A 14,162-nucleotide genomic window follows, 5' to 3' on the forward strand; every position below is an offset into this window, starting at 1 on the left:
TAAAGAGACTAAAGAGGTGACTTAATAGAGATATGTACCTTAACAGACTTAATAGAGGTCTGCCAAGGAGACTTGATCGACCAAATGGCCTACTTCTGCTCCTATATCTTTTGGTCTTATGGAAGGCATAATAACGGTATTATTTTATCTCTATAATTGAAACTGGGATTTAGAAGTAGTGCTTACCTCAATCTTTTGTTTTCTAAATGTGGGCAATGAAATTTCAATATGGCATAAATGGACAACAAGATTTCAGAGCTTAACCAGAGAATCACTATATTCCCTTCTGGAAGCTCATTGGCTGATGAGTTTCCCAACACCAAGACATCTTCCAGGAATAGAAGGCAGTTTGGCAGCGAACCAGCTCAGAGAAATGCGGGCAAGTCTGTGGTGATCTGACTGTGAGAGCTCTGGGTGCAAGGAAAGCCCACAGCCTGGCAGCTGATGTCATAAAGATCCTGGGAGTCACAAGCGTCATCGAGTTCCGAGGGATTCTATTAAAGTCATTCGGTTCAACTCACTTTCGACTCTTTGTGGTTCTTTCACTCGTTACGTGCCTAGTGTGACTACATTGTGACTCTGATGGTTCAAATGGCATTTGGACCAAATGATGACCAACCCAAGTATGCCGAATGCAGTTTAATTGAAACTGCTGATTTCCTGGACCTCGCAGCTACAGGTCTTGTTTGAACAGGCAAAACATTCCAGGTCAGGCAAATGGTCTTGGATGCCACAAAAGTACTACTATATGGTCGGTTCACTCATCCAGGAAACAGCAAGTCACATCATCGATTTCCTATAACAGCCACTGATTGTGGACAGGTATGAAATAATCAAGGTGCCCCTGATCCATACTTTTGGCCTCTCCTGCCATGAGGGCACAGTGCAGTTGCTCCACATGGATGGCCTGGTGACTGTGCATCATCGGCCTTAATGAACGAGACGCTGGCACTAGCAGATGGCCATAAGTCATGTTTACTGTTCAAACAAGTCTTTCTTAAGCAGATGCCAGTAGATGTCTGCCTCCTCATCACAGATGACAATTTCAGTGACCCATGCAAAGTAGAGCCCACACAGACATCCTGTGGGATATCAAGCAGCATGGCAGGGCCTCCATCGACCAAGTTGCTGCATCACACGCTAAGGCCCAGGCCTTCCCCACAACATCAACAAAGCCAGTGACGCCCACAGCAAGGAGTGATCCCAGTTCAGACCGTTGTTGTTTTTACCACCAAAAGTGAGGTTCAGGACCCCACCATTGCCGCCCACCCTGTACTTTTCTGGGAAATGCGGGGGATAGCCATTGCTAATGGTGACGGTGGCTGGCCACCATGATAGCCTCCTTTACTTATGGGACCGACATTCCGGGTGAAAGTTCCTCATATACGCAGGGCTGAGGTTAGTGTGTTGACCCCTCGAGCCATGACACCCTCAAGCTCACCACTGCCAACAACAGCATTATTTGCATATACGGAATGTGGAACATCCCACGACAGTTTGGTTCCAGCCATTTCACCTGGTCATTTACGCTGGCAGCAGTGTCACGGCCTTTATTGGGTGCAGATTTACACCAGGCACACTGCCTCCTAGTGAACCTCAAGGGACGGCGCCTAGTGAATGCCAGGACCTTCCAGACCTTCTCACTCGGTGAAGCCAGGTTACCAGCTCCACACTTGGACTCTGTGACTTTGTCAGGCAACAAATTTGCCAGATTACTAATGAAGTTCCCGACCATTATCACGCTGCAGTTCTCCACATTCCCACTCAAAGGCCACTGCTACACACCCTGGCACACAAGCTCCTGCCTGACAAACTCCACCTCATCAAGGAGGAATTCAAGAAAATGGAGGAGTTGGAGATTGTCTGGCACTCAGACAACCTGTGGGCTTCTCCGCTGCACATGGTGCCCAAGTTGGCTGGAGGATGGAGGCCATGTGGCGACTACAGAAGGGTAAATGATGTCACCATGGCCGACCACTACCCAGTTCCCCACATTCAGAACTTCATGGCCAACTTGCATGGGACACGCATCTTCTCCAACATTTGCTGGTCTGCAGGTATTACCAGATTCCAACCACCCCAGTAATGCCCCCAAGACAGCCCTCATTACCCGGTTTGGTCTATTCGAGTTCCTGCCAATGCCTTTTGGACTCAAGAACGTTCCAGCGGCTCATGGACTCAGTGGGCCGCGGCTTGGATTTTGTCTTCATCCTCTAAGATGATCCTGATCATCAGCTGCTTGGACCAAGAACATTTGACACAACTGTGCCAACTCTACTGCTGTCTGAGTGTATACGGCCTGGCCATCAACCTCATGAAGTGCCAGTTCAGGCCGTCGGGCATTGATTTCCTTAGGCACTGCATTGTCCGGCATGGAACAATTCCCTTGCCAGCACAAGTCGAGGCCATCTGCCTGTTTGCCAGGTGCAGCACAAGAGTTTGTGGGCATGATCAACTTTTACCATTTTTATTGTCAGCAGCCCAAGTCATGTGACCTGTGTTCAGTCTGATGTCTGGTAAGGCCAAAGAAATCACCTGGGACATGGAGACAGCAACGGCTTTCAAGCAGCTCAAGTACACCCTTGCTAACACCACCCTCCTTGTACACCAGCAGGTGGATGTTCCCACAGCCTTCACTGTTGATGCTTCCAACTCAGTAGTCAGCGGCATGCTGGAACAACTAATTGAAGGTCAGTGGAAACCACTCGTGTTCTTCAGCCAGCACCTGTGGCCCCTAGAGCCTTTGACAGGGAGCTGCTAGCCCTCTACCTCAACATCCGGCACTTCTGGTATTTCTTGAAGGGCCAGAATTTCACAGTCTTCATGGACCACAAACCCCTCACTGTCACATTCACCAAAGAGCCGAATCCATGGTCGGCACGGCAGCAACACTGTCATACATCTTGGAGTATTCCACCACCGTTAAACGCATCTCCAGGAAAAACAATGTTATGGTCGACACACTGTCTCACACCTCCATCCACTCGATGCATTCCCTGTCCCCAGGGTTGGACTACATGGTGCTTGCCGAGGCACAGCAGCTGGATGAAGAAATGCTGGCCTATTGCACCGCAGTCTCCAGCCTGCAACTTGAGGACAACCCCATCGCCCCATCAGGCAGCAAGCTCCACTGTGACGTGTCCACTGGCCAACCCCAGCCCATCATTCCAGCCGCTTGGAGGCATCATGTTTTTGACGCACTATATGGTTTGGCCCACCCATCCATTTGGGCAACCATCCAAATGGTGGCAGATGGATTTGCTTGGCACTGGGCCAGGACATGCATACATTACTAGACCTCTAAAGTCCAAAGGCATGTGAAGGCGTCCGTTCAACCCTTCCAGCCGATGCACAGGAGGTTTGAGCATGTCCATTTCAATATCATCAGTCAACTGCTAGTTTCCCAGGGGGCATGATAACTGTTCACCATAGTCAACAGGTTCACCAGGTGGCCAGAAGACATACTACTCACCAACATGTCTACAGAGTCCTGTGCCAGAGCCCTTGTGCAAAATGGGTTGCACATTTCAGCCTGCCTGCCAACATTACCTCAGACAGGGGGTTACAATTCATGTCCAGCCTATAGTCGGCACTGGCACAGCTTCTTGGGACCCAGCTGCACCACACCACAACCTACCATTCGCAGTCCAATGGCCTAGTGGAGCATTTCCACCGGCAACTGAATTTGGCTCTGATGATGCACCTCTAAGTCCCAATTGGGTCGATGAGCTCCCATGGGTGCTTCTTGTCATCTGCATGGCTCCAAAGAAGACTTAGACACATCTTCTAGAGAAGAGTTACTAAATAGCAACCCACTGACAGTTCCAGGCAAGTTTGCGCCAGTGGCCAGTGGCAAAGAGGAGAAACCCATGGCAGTGCTCGCAAGACTCTGAGAGAACGTAGGAACACTAGGTCCTGTCCCAACCTCGTGCCAGGGCCCAACGCCTTCCTTTGTCCCCAAGGACCTCTGGGACTGCAACTACATCTTCGTCCACACCGGACTGCACTCCACCAGTCATACGTGGTCCAGTAGAAGGTGGTGAATCAGAACAGAACCACGAGAGGTCTCGACATGAGTGGTCACGAGGAGACCTTCACTATTGACCGCTTCAAGCCAATGCACCTAGACCAGGAACACACTGTGACTGTGCCACTCCCATGCCAACGAGGTTAGCCACCAAAACAGATAAAAGAGGTGTTGGCAACAGACTCCACACCTCTTAATATTGGTTTGGGGTGGGGGGAAGGTCATGTGGTAGCTCACCCATGCCACAGGGGAACCAGCTCACAGTCCATGGCAGATCTGACTATTGTTAGGTCTGCTTTGTTCATGAATGAGTGAGACAAACACCAGGCTGAGTCGAAATCAGGGTTCTTTGTTCTTTATTACCGGATTGTAACACTTGCAACTAACCATGTTAGTCGGAGAATGCATTCTGCCGTTATCAGCAAAATGGTGATTTTTTATACCCTTGGATACATGCTTAGAACATCATCATATCATTACTTGTCCAATGACTAAAACTGTTGCTATCCTTTCCCTGCTAGCTTCCTGCCTCTCAATCCATCAATGTCTCTCTTATCTTGTAAGTACAAGGATGCATTCACATCTTGTTACAGCCCTGTACAGGGTAACTCCTTACACATTCCCATCTCATGATGTTTTACCTTACACTATGAGGGCTCCCAGAGCGGGGCAAGTCTGGAGGCTGACATCGTAAAGGTCCTAGGAGTTGCAAGCATCATTGGGTTCCAAGGGATTTAAATGCATGTAAGAGTTCTATTAAAGTAAGTTTCTTCAACTCACTTATGACTCTGTGTCGTTCTTTCGCTCAATGCATGTCTCGTGCGACTATAACAGAATGGTTTTGGAACATTGACACTTATTATTTAGCTAAACACCCCAAGGGGGCTATATAGGAACATCATCATGTGAAATCTAACACATTTACCTACTGAGCCATCAAAACAAATATATGATCCTAAACATTGTGGAAAACCATCATACTTTTCAAACAATAAATATTAATAATGATACCCCTGGATGATGAATGGCAAATCATTTTGAAAATTATAATTAAATTGAACATAAATCATGAACTCTTGCAGGCCTGATATGCAGTAGATCAATTTCTGTCTCCCTTTCCATCATCTATTCACTCCCACAAACCTTGTCAGCTCGCTGCCCTCCTCCATCAGGATAATAGACATGAACAATAAGGGTTTTACAGATGCTGTTTTTTTTTATATATGCCAGCAGTACTACTGTAATCACGAGCTTTTGTTATGTGTGGCTTTAACCATGGGATGATCATTATGCTGGCAGCATGTGGAATTACGATGGTTGCATGGGAGTATATTGTGATGTAGGAACAATTGCTGGATGATGATGAATGCTGGGGCGTACAACTGAAACATGTCCATACAGTTATTTATTCCCGTTTAGAAAATGAAATGTATTGTGGTTCAACCTTTATTGTTATCCCAACATTAAGCATTAACCTTCAGTTCAGTGCGCAAACAGTTCTCCCATAGAGAAATGGCTATGGCTTTTGTAATGTCCTCCCACTCTCAAACAGCCTGCCAAAATTTCCTAACTTGTGTTCACAGAAGGGATATCTCTTAGAATTTTATTGGATGCTTATCAGCTGCAGAAAGGAGATGAGGTTTGGGAATTAGAAAACACATGGGGATTATTAAATAGTTCACAATACAACCAACATTCAACTGTAACAATTTTTTTCTTTCCTCTTCTGAACATTTGAACAATTTCCAATCAGGATGATACAGAATAACAGTTTACCTCAGAGAGCATTGCTGCCCCCTTCAGAAGAGGTTCAGAGCAATCATTCAGTTGCAGTTGAATGGGTGGGTTAATTTATAGGTAAGGACCAGCATAATTCAACCAAAATCTATCAAACAGTATCAGCCTTTTACTCACCCAGCATTGAAAAAGCATTTAAGTTAGATAAGCATAGTTGAATAACAAGTCCAGATGCAAGGCCTTTGACAAGATCCCACAAAGCAGGTTGGTGTGGAAGGTTGGATCACATGAGGTAACCAACTAGATACAAACTTGTCATGGTGACAGGAGTTACAGAGTGGTGGTGGTGGTGGTGGAAGATAACTTTTCACATTGGAGGCCTGTGACCAGGGATCAATGTTGGGTTCTCCAGTTCCATTTGTATGAGAATGTAATTAACATAGTTAGTAAGTTTGCAGATGCCACTGCAATTGGTGATATAATGGATGGTGAGAAAGTTTATCTAAGGCTACCCCAGGATCTAGACTAGAACAACTGATAAAGTAGATAAGGAATAGTTGATGGAATTTAATTAGGACAAGTGCAATTGATGTATTTTAGTAAATTAAGCCAGGATTGGACTTAAATGGCAGGAGTGTAGTCCAACAGAAAGACCAAGGAGTACAAGTTCATAGTTCTCTGAAATGTGCTACATAGGTAGACAGTGTGGTGAAGAAGGCAATTGGCATGTTTCTTTGTTCTGGCCATTGAGTACAAGAGTTGGGATGTCATGTTATAACTGTACTAGATGTTGCTGAGGCCATTCTTGGATTTTTTTTGTGCATTTCTGGTCACCTAGCTTGAGGAAAGATGTCATTTACCCAGAAAGGATGTAGAAAAGATTCACAAGATGTCACCAGGACTGGAGGGATTGCTATAATGAAAGACTAGATAGACTGGAGCTTTTATTCCTAGAGTGCAGGAGATTGAGCAGTAAACTTATACAAGAGGTGGATAGCCACAGTCATTTCCTCAAGGTAGGAAGTTGAAGGCAATTTAAAATTAGAGGGAAAGGATGTAAAAAGGACCTGAGGGAGAATTTTTCCACACAGATGGTGGTTAGTATCTGGAACAAACTGCCAGAGGAAGTGGTAGTGGTGTGTACAAATACCATGTTTGAATATATTCTGACTATCCACTCTATCACTGCCTTTCATGATGTTATAAACCTCCATTAGATCTCCATTTGACCTTGTACACTCTGGAGAAAACAATCTAAGTTTGTCCAAACTCTCACCGTAACTCATACCCTCTGGGCAGCACATCTGGCATAGTGGTTAGTGCTACGCCTTTACAGCGCCAGCAATCTGGACCAGGGTTCGAATCCCGTGCTATCTGTATGAAGTTTGTATGTTCTCTTCATGTCTGCATGGGTTTTCCCCAGGGGCTCTATTTTCTTCCCACTGTTTGAAACCTACTGGAGGTGTAGATTCATTGGATATAAATTGGGGGGCATGGACTCATGGGCTGAAATGGCCTGCAATATCCTGGTAAACCTCCTCTGTATCTATTTCCAAGCCTTCACATCCTTCCTTTAATGGGCAACCACAATGACATACTATGTTCCAAATACAGCTTAACCAAAGTTTTATACAGCTGCAACACCACCTCCTTACAATTTTACTCAATTCCCCACCCAATTAAACCAAGCATATGGTACACTCTCTTTACCACCCTCTCTACTTGCATGGCCACTTTCAATGAGCCATCTTGAGCTAAATTCCACCTTTGCTCTCTTCAGCCCAAATTTGTCATCATTTTGTTGGGTTCTCCGTGTTTGAGTTGAGTGATTTGCATATTTCCCCACGTTAAATAAAACTATAATCATATATCAATTACAGCACAGAAACAGGCCATCTCAACCCTTCTAGTCCACACTGAACCAAGTCTTCTTCTCTAGCCCCACCTACTGCACCTTGCACATAACCCTCCATTCTCCTCCCATCCATATATCTATCCAATTTGGACCCTGCTACCTCTACTTCTCCCTGAAGCTCATTCCATACAGCCACTACTCTGAGTGAAGAAGTTCCCGCTCATGTTACTTCTAAACTTTTGTTCGTGATTTCCAATGTAACAGCAATATACTTGTTCGTATGCTTGTTTGAGGAGTGCTTCTGAGGGCATGAAATGAAGTAGGCTCACTTTAGTATTTCATTCCCCTCTTATCAGAAGCAAGGAGACAGAATTTTTTGCTGTGAGAGAGATTCAAATTCTAGTCAGGTATTGAGGTGACAATTGGATCCCACTCTGATAGAAGTGAAAGAGGCATTAGTGGGGCAAAACTAGCTGAAAAGATCAATTTGGACTTGGAAAAAAATCTTCAGCTTACAAAGCAAAAAAAGGTTCCACAACATACACTGCCAGAAGTGGGATAGATAAGTTTCTATCTTTAAGAAGAGGAACTGGGAGATAAAAGAACTTAAAGCAAAGATCCAACTGGAAGCAAAACTACTCCCATCTACAATAAGCTTTGATCTGAGCCCAATGCCTTCATAGAAGAGATTAAAGAAAAACTGGATCAAGCCACGCAGAGATTGGCAACTCTTAATGTAGCAGTATCAAAACAAAACAGGAAGCCAATGCAGTGATGACAAGGTCAAGGTTAAGTCATTGCCTAAAAGCTGAAATATATTCATTACCTAACATGGATGATTTATTCATTACCTGGGTAGGCCAAAGGTATCCTGTCCTTTCATGAGTTTAACTCTGATTAACTCTCGGAGATGTCTTTTCTTTGGTGTTAAGGACCAGCTATACACAGAGCAAAGCTTTAGCCATGCCACAACTCCCCTATTTTGTCCTGTTCTCCACCTTTTATATTGGACTTCCCATTTGCTCTTTTCTCCCCACTGTCCACCAAAACTCCCCATCTTTCTAAGCAATGAAAGTGGCAGGTAGGTATTTTCCAAATTTTGGTACAAAGTGATCAGTCTGAATTTGTAAGGCTGTTTCTCCATACGTTGGAGAAACACGAGAGACTTTGGATGCATGCGTGTGGAGCCACAATCAGCTGGAGGAACTCAACGGGTCGACCAGCATAACTAGGAGAAAAAGAATAGTTAATATTTTGGCCAGAAGCCTTCATCAGGACTGAGAGGGTGAAAGAGAGATAGCTGGTATAATGTGGACAGGTGGGAAAGGGGATGGGTGAATGAGGGAGAAATGAATGATGAGGGACAGAGGCAGGTGCCAGACAAAGGGAGAGAAGAAAAAGGGATCATATGGAAGATAAGACATATAAGGTGATATGGAGATATATTGACTCCAATATCCAGCATTTCATGTTTTTTTCTTTATTAAGGAAGCTCAGACCTTTTTTCTATCCAAATGGATTGGATTTACCTTTTGAGACCAAGTTTCCAATCAAATTTGATTTTCTGCTTGGAAAATAGAAGTAGTCTATCAAACTAAAGATTGTCTGTCCAGCTCCCAAAGAATCCTACTGGTGCATTATGATTGGCAGTTGGTAATGGTGAGGCATCATCCAGTGAAGCCACTATCACACACTGCTGATCGGGAGGGAGATCCAGTGATGGTGAAGATACAGCAATATATTTCTAGGTGCATCTTGAAGTGCCCATGCAGCCATTTCTCTTGCCATCTTGGAATAAGAGGTCACAGGGTGAGAAAAACTACAGAAGGGTATGGCACTGTTGGGGTCATTTGGCCCAATTTTTTTATTTTAAATTTTAAATTTTAATTTTAAATTGAGACATACAGCCTAGTAACAGGCCCTCCTGTGCTGCCCAATCACACCCATTGACCCATACATTTTGAATGGTGGGAGGAAACCAGGGCACCTGGAGGAAAACCACACAGACACAGAGTGAGCGCACAAACTCCTTGCCGACATCGCCTGATTTGAACCCGGGATGCTGGTGCTGTAACAGCTTTATGCTAACTGCTACACTAACCGTGCCACCCTATGTCTCTCTTAACTGAAAAGTACCTGCCAATCTAATCCCACCTTCCAGCACTAGATTCAAGCATACATTTAAATACCATGCTTTGAAGCAATGAGTTCCAGATTCTTATCATTCTCTTGGTGAAATAATTTTCCTTATTTATCCTTTACCTATGCTCTGTAGTTTGTTTTTCATCTCTGCTAAAGGATGTGGGCCCTTCCTATTTATTCTGTCTGGACTGCTCATGACCTTACATAGCTCAATTCAGTCCAACCCCACTCCTCTTCTTCTCTGAAGAAAACAACCAAACCTTTTATGGATTTTTCCTTGTAACTCACAGTATCTAGTCTGGATAACATAAATCTCTTCTTCACTCTCTCCAGCACAATCATCTCATTCAAATAATATGATGACCAGCAGTGTATGCAATGTTCAGACAGTGGCCTAACCTGGTATTGAGCAGGGTTAAAGCCTAACCTTCCTATTCTAACATCCTGTGGCCTGGCTAATAAGAGTTAACCATCTTATTGACCTATCTTGCTAACCTTTAAAGGTTTGTGAACATACATTCCAATTTTCCTTTGTTCCTCCACACCACTCAATCTCTTCCCACATTTTGCATATGATACAGTTGGCGATGACTTCATCCAATTTCAATTAAAAAGAAGAAACCTCTGAAAGATGCTTTCAGATGGTGCATTGAGTACCTCACCGCTGAAGGGCTGGTTGAAATAAAGGTAATATTGTTCCTATGGAAACCACAGCATCTACTAGAAAGTGGCCTGACTAATTGAAAGATTGCCGGATGTCTTCAGTATTCTATTTATTTATTTTGCTTGGTTTGATGAGGATGTGTGCCAACTGGAGTAAGCCACAAGCTGCTTTCTGAGAGGTGTAAACAAGCCTTGCCAAGATGATATCAGGCAGCAGTGTTGACAAGCTGTCTGTTTACACATGCATGCAGTCATGATCAGAAGCCCTAGATTCTATGAAATAACAGAGTCACCAACAATAAGGTATTCAGTGAAAATTTCAGTGTGTTTTGTCATTTCTTTTTTAGTGTCATTTACTAGAAGGAGGTACTGATAAATTCATTTGGATTTGTCTTACATGAAATCATAAACTTTGTTTGCATGTTCCAAATATAATGCAAGAAATGTCCATATTACTTTGCTAAATTGATTTTCCTCCCAAATTGTACAAATCCTAATTATGTTTATAAAATATTTCCACTCCAAACTAATTTTAATTAAAAGTTGTTGCTATTTCTGCTTCTTTCTCTATAGGTGCTGTCAAGCCATCTGAGATTTTCAAACTTTTGCCTGTTTTTAAGGAACACGCCTATCTGCTCAGTGTTGAATAACAGCTTACAACTGAAAATAATGGCAAGGAGAGAAATTTAACATAAATCAACACCCCGATCATGGTCAGAAAGGTCAGCTAAACTGGATTGGATTGGATAATATAAAATATTTGACTTTGTGCCTCCTTAGATATTCAGAAAGACCCTGGCTGATTTTCTTTTGCCTTAGCATTCCTTTTCTACACCAGCCCCATAACCCTTGATTTCTTTAATATCCTAAAAGCAATTGATTTTGAAATTATACTTGTATATACCCGGGAACTCATTCTCCACAACTCTCTTATAATCATATAACAATTACAGTATGGAAACAGGCCATATCGGCCCTTCTGATCCACACCGATTTAAGTGAAACTCCACTAGTTCCACCTACTTGCTCACTGCCCATATCCATGTACTCATCTAACCTCCTCTTAAATGACAAAATTGACCTTACTGAAACCATCTCTTCTGGAAGGTCATTCCACTCAGCCACCACTCTTTGAGTGAAGAAGCTTTCTCTTATATTACTTCTAAGTTTTGCCTCCTAACCCTTAACCTATAACCCCTTTTTATAAACTCTCCAAAGACCCTGTGGATAAAGATTTTTTTTTCTCATCTCTTTCTTCAATGTCTGACTCTCTTCTTCTGAGACTCTGACTTGCAGGTTCCCCTTCAAGTCATGCACCTTTCATGGAAATATATCACTGCTTCTTCATCTTTACTGGGTCTAAATCCTGGTACTCTCTCCCCAATAGCACTGTGAAAAAAAACCCTTTCCTAAAAAAGATGGAAACAGATCAAGGAGGCTGATAATTATCACCATCTAAAATGTTATTGACAATGCATAATAAATGTTAGTATTTTTAACAATGCCAGATCCAAAAAAGGTGGGTGTTCAATGTCGTGATCGGCTGCATGGGTGATATGTTATGAAGAGTACATCTGAGAGAACACTGCAGTGAAGTAGGTGTGATGGCAGCAAAGAGTAGGAGGAAATCTTACAGAGTGCATCATCCCTGAACATAGACCCATTCAATTAACAGGCGCTTCCTAAAAATTCTTCAACTGCACAATCACCAGTGTCTCAAACTCACACTTCCCAATGGCACAAAATACTTCTGGGAACATGTTTCAAACCACATCCTGTTGGGTATATCCATACTTCCTATTAACACAAAAGGAGCATTCAACTCACCAAGATTATGCCAACCTGCAGAATAATTCCTTTCCACCTCTAATTTTCTCCTTCATATTGCTCACGCTTTAAAAAGGCAGAAACAAAAAAAAAACTGCTAAATAAAAGCAAAAGATGGTCAACATTAATTACTTTGTCAGGCTTACTCTATTCTGTGTAGATCGCACCGTGCTAATTTATACATATTAATTGCATTATTTTGTGGACTTTTCTTTTTCATGTGACTTTGAAGATCAAAGTATTTGATCAGTACGGAGGAGAACCTTTAGCTTTCATAGACAAGTGATGCATGAATCATTCCACTTTCCTCACTGTGGTGTAAGGCTGTGAGCAATTTCTTGGGGCACAGTAAATATGGTGTTTGTAAGGAAAGGGAAAGGTCAAGTTCATGACCTGGTTAAAGGATAAATCATGATTGTTAATCAGCGTTCCTTAAGTAAAAGGCAGAAATATGACTTCCTCTATCTTTTTCTTTTTAAAATATTTTTATTGAGTTTAACATATAAATTTACTTACAAAATTTTAAGGAAAACACAAGACAAGTTATCTCATACACATACAAGTTCCAAAAAAACTGGATGGAACTACAGTACATTAGACAGTTCCTTAATCCACATGAGAAACAAATTATTGAATTAATTTATTTCAACCATGTTGAAACCCATATTTTTTGACTTCCTCTATCAAGAAGTATCTCTGCAAGCCCTTAATATAAACACAGAGTCAGCAGAAGGATTGCAATGTTTAAAAATAGCTATATCCTGTTTAGCCTGAATACCTCTGTGCTTTTGTGATAATTATCTCCAGTTAATAGATGTTATGCTATAAAAAAAATCTGCTAATCATACTACATCTTTAAAAGCATTTAGTCTCAATAGCACATAATCTGAAAATAGAAAGGCCAAGATCTTTAAGAAGTACATTTCACATTTCTGCCAGAAAAATACAGAAATAAAGGGGCAAAAAGTGTTATCTTGTTGTTTGAGACCATTTATGTGACAGAATTTAATCATATCTTTTTCTTTAAATATTTCATTTCCTGATCAGTCACCTTAGAACCTCTATTTATAATTAATTGTGCTGTTAGGTTTTAACTTATAACTGCTGAAGCCTTTGGCACTCAAGCAAGTAAAGGCAGGGACCTTCTAAATAATGTCATAGAGTTATATAGCAAGGAACCAGGCCCTTCCAACCAACTTATCATGGCAACTAAGTTGCCTAATTGAGCTAGTCCCATTTGTTCGTGTTTGGCCCTCTACCTTTCTGATCTACATCCCTGTCTCAGTGTCTTTCAATCGTTTGTCATTGTATCCACCTCTAACATTTCCTCTGGCAGACCATTGCAATTACCAACCATGCTTTGTGTCAAAATGTTGTCCCTCAGATCATTTTTAAATCTTTCCCCTCCTACCTTAAATCTTGTTTTAGATTCCCTATCTTGGGGGGAAAAAAAACTGTGACCATTCACCTTATCTATGCATCTTAAGATGTTACTGTGTTGCAGTAAAAATAGCCCAACCATTCTAATCTCTCCTTATAACACAAATCCAGTGACGTCATTCTGCACGCTGCCCAGCTTAATTATAGCCTTTTTTTCAATGGGCAATCACAATTGCACTCCAAATGTGGATTTATTAATACCTTTTACAGCTGTAATATTACGTCCCAGCTCTTATCTCATTGCTCAGACCAATGAAGGTGAGCCAAATGCCTTCTTCATTATTCTGTCCACCCTGAGTCACTTCTTTGAAAAAAACTGTATACTTGTAGACCTAGGGCATTCTCCAAAGCCCTGTCATTTATTGTGTAAGCCCTACTCTGGTTTAACTTCCCAAAATGCATCATTTAACACATGTCTGAGTTAAATTCTACTCACTATTAACTTTGCCCACTTTTCCTGCTTCTTTAAAT

At 42.4% G+C, this 14,162-nt stretch overlaps 2 long non-coding RNA genes across 5 annotated transcripts in view; one reads left to right on the plus strand and one right to left on the minus strand.

The window, feature by feature from the left end:
• The window catches only part of LOC138760500 (uncharacterized), an 81,068-nt gene extending 80,588 nt beyond the window's left edge, over positions 1 to 480 (minus strand). For 2 of the 4 annotated variants that reach the window (XR_011355665.1, XR_011355666.1), the window contains exon 1: positions 187 to 480. This is a non-coding gene — a long non-coding RNA (uncharacterized lncRNA). The remainder of the gene's footprint in view (positions 1 to 186) is intronic. The other 2 variants (XR_011355663.1, XR_011355664.1) reach the window with 2 other exon arrangements.
• A 10,198-nt stretch (positions 481 to 10,678) lies between these two features.
• LOC138760502 (uncharacterized) overlaps positions 10,679 to 14,162 on the plus strand; it is a 56,923-nt gene continuing 53,439 nt past the window's right edge. The window contains exons 1-2 of the long non-coding RNA XR_011355668.1: positions 10,679 to 10,727; positions 10,998 to 11,146. This is a non-coding gene — a long non-coding RNA (uncharacterized lncRNA). The remainder of the gene's footprint in view (positions 10,728 to 10,997; positions 11,147 to 14,162) is intronic.

The sequence above is a fragment of the Narcine bancroftii genome, chromosome 4 (genome assembly GCF_036971445.1).
Source record: "Narcine bancroftii isolate sNarBan1 chromosome 4, sNarBan1.hap1, whole genome shotgun sequence".
In the NCBI taxonomy this organism is placed as follows: domain Eukaryota; kingdom Metazoa; phylum Chordata; class Chondrichthyes; order Torpediniformes; family Narcinidae; genus Narcine; species Narcine bancroftii.